A 6,076-nucleotide genomic window follows, 5' to 3' on the forward strand; every position below is an offset into this window, starting at 1 on the left:
TGATCCCAGGGTCCTGGTTTGAGCCCACATCAGACTCCCCACTCAGCAAGGAGTCTGTTTCTCCCTTACTCCCTCTGCCTGCCGCTCCCCCTATTTGTGCGCTCTGTCAAACAAATAAATAAAATCTTAAAAAAAAAAAAAAAAAGACTTTTCTACCCCTCTTTCCTTTCCTCTCTTTCCTTTCCTCTCCAATTCCAAGTGCTTTCTTTTTTTTTTTTTTTTTTTAAGATTTTATTTACTTATTTGACAGACAGAGATCGCAAGAAGGCAGACAGGCAGGCAGAGAGAGAAGCAGAGGGAAGCAGGCTCCCGGCTGAGCAGAGAGCCTGATGCGGGGCTTGATCTCAGGACCCTGAGATCGTGACCTGAGCTGAAGGCAGAGGCTTAATCCACTGAGCCACCCAGGTGCCCTCCAAGTGCTTTCTTTTTTGCCCCTTAGCCCAACATGAAAATCACACAGGGGATAGACTCCAACCTTCTCCTAAACAATGAGGGGCAGAGTCCAAATGCTAAAAGCTGGTTGGAAAAGAGCACAGGAGAGCCTGGCAATTCCATGAATAGGGTATCAAATGATCTGGGTTCCAGGTTAGGAATTACAGGCCATGCCAAGTGGCTGGAGGAGGAAAGCTAAGCCAAGCAGTCAGGAGACCAATATATACAAAGAGCCCCAGAAAAGTATGCAAGAGGGATACCGAGAAACACAACTATGATCTCTACATCAGGCAAAGACTCTATGCCTTGTGCCCAATGTCTGTTCTGGAACGAAAGAATTCAGATTGTGGACACGAAGACCAGGTAGGGGAAGAAGAGCCAGATACTGGGCTTGCCTCACAGCAAGGGGCAGCACCCTATAAAACAAAGGCCAAATCACACTATTACCTTCAGCCTCTTGTCCAAACTTAGGTCTTAATTTCTCCCCAGGCCATACCTCCCATAGTCAACCCCAGCTCAGTAAATGGCAATACAATTCACTCAGGTTCCCTAGGCAGACCTAGAATCATTCTTGATTCCTCTCCTTCACCAACAGACCAAGTCCCTTTGATTCTGCCTCAAGTGCTTTCTTGAACACCTCGCCCATCTGTTTGCTTCTCTCTCACCATGCCAGTCCAAGTCATCATCATCACTTACCAGGGCAACTGGTCCCCCTGCTTCTGCCCTTCCCCCCTACCATCTAGTCTCTACCTGGCAGCCAGAGTGCTCTCAATAAAACACATGCTCCTACTTAAAAACCTTTCCATCACTGTGCGCATATGGAGAAATTGGAACCCTCACGCATTGCTAGCGGGAAGGTAAAAATGGTCCAGTCTCTGTGGAAAACAGATTGGCTGTCCCTCAGAAAGTTGAAACACAAAATTTACACATGACCCAGTAATTCCACTCCTAGGTATATGCCCACAAGAACTGAAAACAGGCATTCAAACAAACGCTGTACATGAATATTCGTAGCAGCAATGTTCACAACAGCCAAAACATCTGAACAACCCAACATTTAAGATGTTCAAATGTTCACCTATAAATGGATGGATAAACGCATGTGGTATGTACACACATACATGCACACACGCAGATGCATGCGCACATGAAGGACTACTCTTCAGCCATAAAAAGGAAGGAGGTATTGATACATGCTACGATGCGGATCAACCTTGAAAAGATTATGCTCAGTGAACAAAGCCAAGCGCAAAACATCACATATTGTAGGACTCAGTATACATGAAATATTTAAAATAGGTAAATCCATAGAAACAGAATGCAAAATGGTAATTACCAGGAAGGCAGGGAGTAGCTAAGGAGCCTAACTGCTTAATGGGTATGGAGTTTTCTTCTGGAATGACAGAAATATTTCAGAACTAGATAGAGGTGGTGGTTGCACAAAATTGTGAATATACTAAATGCCTTGCCTCCATTTGAAACAGAGACTTCTAAATAAACAGAGACTTCTAAACAGGGACTAAACAAAAGAGACTTCCAGGGAAGATGGCAGAGCAGGACCCTGCCCTCACCTCATCCCACAGATACAACTAGATAACACCCATCAGTGTAAATAACCCAGAAAATTACCTGAAGACTGGCAGAAAAGATCTCCACAGGTAAATGTAGAGAAGAGGCCACACTGAGGAGGGCAAGAAGGAAAGAGAAATGGTGGGGAGCTAAATGGAACCACAGAGCTGTCCATGGGAGGGAGTGATGCTGCAGGTATTGGGTGCTGCAAGGGGAGAAAAACAGACTCTCACACCAGGCGTCCCAGGCACAGGGACCCCACAGGAAGACTGGGAAGACAAATCCCTGTTACATTTGGCTTTGAAAAGCAGAAGGGCTGAATTTCATGAGTTCTTACCATCAGAGGAGCTTAACAACTGGAACTTTAAAAATCAGCAGGCTCAGCTCTAGGAGAGCTGAGAGGGCAATAAAAAATAAAAAATTAAAGCAAAAACCTTTCAGGGCACCTGGGTGATTCAGTCGGTTGAGTGTCCAACTCTTGGTTTCAGCTCACGTCATGATCTCAGGTCGTGATCTCAGGGTTGTGGGATCAAGCCCCACGTCAGCTCCCCGCTCAGGACAGAGTCTGCCCTCACCCTCTTCCTTTGTTCCTCTCCTGCTCACTCGCTCACTCCCTCTAAAATAAATAAAATCTTAAAAAAGAAAAAACAAAACCTTCCAACCCACAGTAACAACAAACCAAGCAGATGTTGGTTTCTAATATCATTCTCTACAAAAGTAATCAGCACCCCTTGGAGAAATGGCTAATTCTAGGACTAGAGAAAATATATAAAAGATGACCCTGAAGCAGCTTATTAATTGCTGAAAGTAAGAAAGTACTCAAGGAAACCACAATGATGGAAGTATGTCAAAATTAAAGAACCAACTGAAAGGGCTGCAAAGCTGAAAACAATAGGACCAACAGAATAAACAGAGTGGTACTGGATTATAACCCAAGTATAAAATAAATAGCCAGCAATCTATACTGATATAAACAAATTATTCAGCAGATAAATGAGGGGAGAACAGTCACAGCCCCTGTGCCTGATTCACATAGCTACTTCACCTTCATGGACTTGGAGCATAACTTCCCACTGGGTAAGTCTCAGCAGCACAGTAACTTTTCTCACAGGAGCACAGTATGGAAAGGGGACGAAAGCAACTTTACAATCAAGAAACCGGACAAACACTACCTCAAGCCAGGTGATCAAGGGTGACATGAATAGTAATAAATCGTATTACATATGTACCCTTATGATGTGATGAGAATGATACTTTATTTCTGTAGTCTTCCTCCCCTAAACACGTAACTACAGTCTGATCATGAGAAAAACAAGTGACAAAATCCAATTGAGGGGCACTCTACAAAATATCTGAGCAGTTCTCCTCAAAACTGTCAAGGTCGGGAAACCTGGGTGGCTCAGTTGGTTAAGTGTCTGCCTTCTGCTGCCTTCCGCTCAGGTCATGATCCCAGGCTCCTGGGATCGAGCCCTGTGTGGGGCTCCTTGGTCAGAGGGTAGCCTGCTTATCCCTCTACTTGCTCTGCCAGCAGTTCCCCCTGCTTGTGCTCTCTCTGACAAATAAAATCTTGAAAAAATAAAAAACTGTCAAGGTCATCAAAAACAAGGAAAATCTGAGAAATGGGCACAATCAAGAGGAGAAATTCACTTTTAGAACCAAAGACATGGGGTGCCTGGGTGGCTCAGTGGATTGGGCCTCTGCCTTCAGCCCAGGTCATGATCTCAGGCTCCTGGGATCAAGCCCCACATCGGGCTCTCTACTCAGCAGGGAGCCTGCTTCCCCCTCTCTCTGCCTACTTGTGATCTCTGTCAAATAAATAAATAAAATCTTAAAAAAAAAAAAAAAAAAAGAACCAAAGACATAAATAAGCTGAAAGTGAAGTAATGGAGAAGATATTTCATTCAAATGGTAACCAAAAGACAATTAAGGAAACTAAACTAGTATTACACAAAATAAACTTTATTTTTTAAAAAATATTTTTTTTATTCATTTGTGAGAGAGAATGGGGGCGAGGGATGGGCAGAGGCAGAGGGAGAAGCAGACCCCTTGCTGAGTGCAGAGCCCAACACAGGGCTCGATCCCAAGATCCCAATATCATGACCTGGGCTGAAGGCAGCCGCTTAACTGACTGAGGAACCCAGACGCCCCCACAAGATAAATTTAAAACAACAACTGTTAAAAAGGACAGTACAAAAAAGCAATTTATCGACATGATATAACAATTATAAATGTATGTGCAATAAGACCAGACGTTATGTAGCAAACTGACAGAACTGAATGCAGAAATAGGTAATTCAATAGTAACAGAGAGCACAACATCCTACTTTCAACAGTGGAAAGAATAATTACACAAAAGATAAACAAGAAAGTAGAACATTTGAAAAACACTATAAACCAACTAGACATAGCAAACATACAGAATCTACCACCACCAACAAAATGCATATTCTTCTCAAGTACATACAGAACATTCTCTAGGAGAGACAGTATTTCAGATGACAAACAATTCCCAATAATCACGTACTTTAAAATGGTGAAATTACTGGGATTTGAATTACATTTCAATAAAAAGGGAAAAAGGGAGAATTCAGCCAAGTGGCTATAGTAGTAATAGATAATGTAGATTTTTTTTTTTTTTAAGATTTTATTTATTTGACAGAGATCACAAGTAGGCAGAGAAGCAGGCAGAGAGAGAGAGGAGGAAGCAGGCTCCCCGCTGAGCAGAGATCCTGATGTGGGGCTCGATCCCAGGACCCTGAGATCATGACCTGAGCCGAAGGCAGAGGCTTTAACCCACTGAGCCACCCAGGCACCCCGATAATGTAGATTTTAAAGCAAAAAATATTACCAGGGAAAGGTGCGTGGCTGGCTCAGTCAGTGGAGCATGCAGCTCTTGACCTTGGGGTGATGAGTTCAAGCCCCACACTGGGTGTAGAGATTACTTAAAAATAAAATCTTAGGGGTGCCTAAATTAAATTATTAGTTAAATGTCTGCCTTTGGCTCAGGTCATGATCCCAGGGTCCTGGGATCGAGCCCCACATCAGGCTCCCTGCTCAGAGGTAGGCCTTCTCAGTTTGAAAGATACTTTACTGTCCCTCCTCCACCTTCTGAAAGTGCTGGCCTTCATAAAAAGGAACTAAATTAGGAGAAAGTGGTAGTAGGGAAACTGACCAATTATAGACATCTGTTGTATTGTTTTAATTATTTATCGTTGTATGTTTTACTTCTTCATACTTCGAATTTCAAATTTTAAAATTTTAAAACGGCTTTTGAATAAAGAACTGAGGTGAAGAGCCATAACAAATATTTTCCTCAGCAGATGGACATTGAGAGCAGAAACCAATCTTCCCAGGCCAAACCAGCATCTGAGGAAGAGTTCCCAAAGGCTGCCATGCAGGCCAATGGAAAGGTCCAAAGGAAATCATGATCAGACACACAATAAAGGTTTCAGCATACCCTAATATACGCAGTCTGTTTTAGAAGCAAAATCTTTCCATGATCGTTGCCATCTGCTGAATACTTACTATTTCATAGTGCTGCACTCTTCACAAGCTATAATCTCACTAAACTTCATGTGAGATAAGCATTTTATTATCCTTATGTCACATGAGAAAACCAAGGCACATAAGAATAAAATAATTACTGAAGTTATTCTGATTCCAAATAATCTATGTTACCATCTCTTAGATTTTTTTTCATGATACCCACAAAATGACATAATGTTGGTGGTGAATGGTCCAAGAATGACTTCTCAGAGCCTACTAGTAGGTAATGACATTTCAAAAACTAAAAGTGCTAACTGAATCAGTAATCAAAAAACTCCCAACAAACAAAAGCGCAGGACCAGACGGCTTCACAGGTGAATCCTACCAAATATTTAAAGAAGAGTTAAGGGGTGTCTAGGTGACTCAACCAGTTAAGTGACTGCCTTCAGCTCAGATCATGACCCTGGAATGCCGGGATAGAGGCCCACATCACCAGGGAGTCTGCTTCTCCCTCTCCCTCCGCCCCTCCCCCTGTTCCTTCTCTCACTTGCTCACTTTCTCTCTCTCTAATAAATAAAAATAAAGAAGA

Source organism: Meles meles, chromosome 16 (genome assembly GCF_922984935.1).
Source record: "Meles meles chromosome 16, mMelMel3.1 paternal haplotype, whole genome shotgun sequence".
Classification (NCBI taxonomy): domain Eukaryota; kingdom Metazoa; phylum Chordata; class Mammalia; order Carnivora; family Mustelidae; genus Meles; species Meles meles.